Source organism: Rhagoletis pomonella, unplaced genomic scaffold, assembly GCF_013731165.1.
Source record: "Rhagoletis pomonella isolate Grant_MI unplaced genomic scaffold, Rhpom_1.0 Rhpom_scaffold_00002, whole genome shotgun sequence".
Lineage (NCBI taxonomy): Eukaryota > Metazoa > Arthropoda > Insecta > Diptera > Tephritidae > Rhagoletis > Rhagoletis pomonella.
The window spans coordinates 22824549-22825168 of record NW_023458556.1 but is presented as its reverse complement, the minus strand read 5'-3'; positions in this window follow the sequence as shown (position 1 = coordinate 22825168).

Here is a 620-nt window from a genome sequence, read left to right as displayed (position 1 = left end):
GCTCTTAAACACATTCGCAATTCCTTTGAAGATTTTTTAAATATGTAGATATGTTTTTCAAATTGGAGCAAATCATTGTGTTCTGACTATAAGTAAAGCAAAATTTCGTTTGACCGCATTCGCGTTTTAAGCATACACACTTAAGCAAACCTGCAACTGCGTGTAAGATGGGAAGCTTTGTAGGCAAAATTTGTTATATAAATATGCGTTAAAATGGTTGCTGCTCTGCGGCACTGTGAAACAATTAAGCAATAGGCACCTTAAAGTATGTTTTCGTAAAAAAACACGGTTTGTGAGGCACTTTTGCGAATACAACAATGCGCATGCTAAAAGAAATGTATTTATATTGTAAGACGTGGAGGACTCAGTAATTTCCGTTAAATATTGCATTAACGAAATAATTAATTTAGAAGCATCCAAACCCCGAGAATTCTCGGAGCAAAGATTCTGATCGCCATTCACCAGCGAGACAAACATAGTAATAACGCTAAGTACTCCTCGTTAGCAGATCTTTCAATTAGTTCTTTGAAATATAGAAAAACGCTTTCAAGATAGTTACCAGAATTGACAATTGCCTTACCAAAGACCTTTGTGTGTATATTAGGAAGACTCACCAAAAA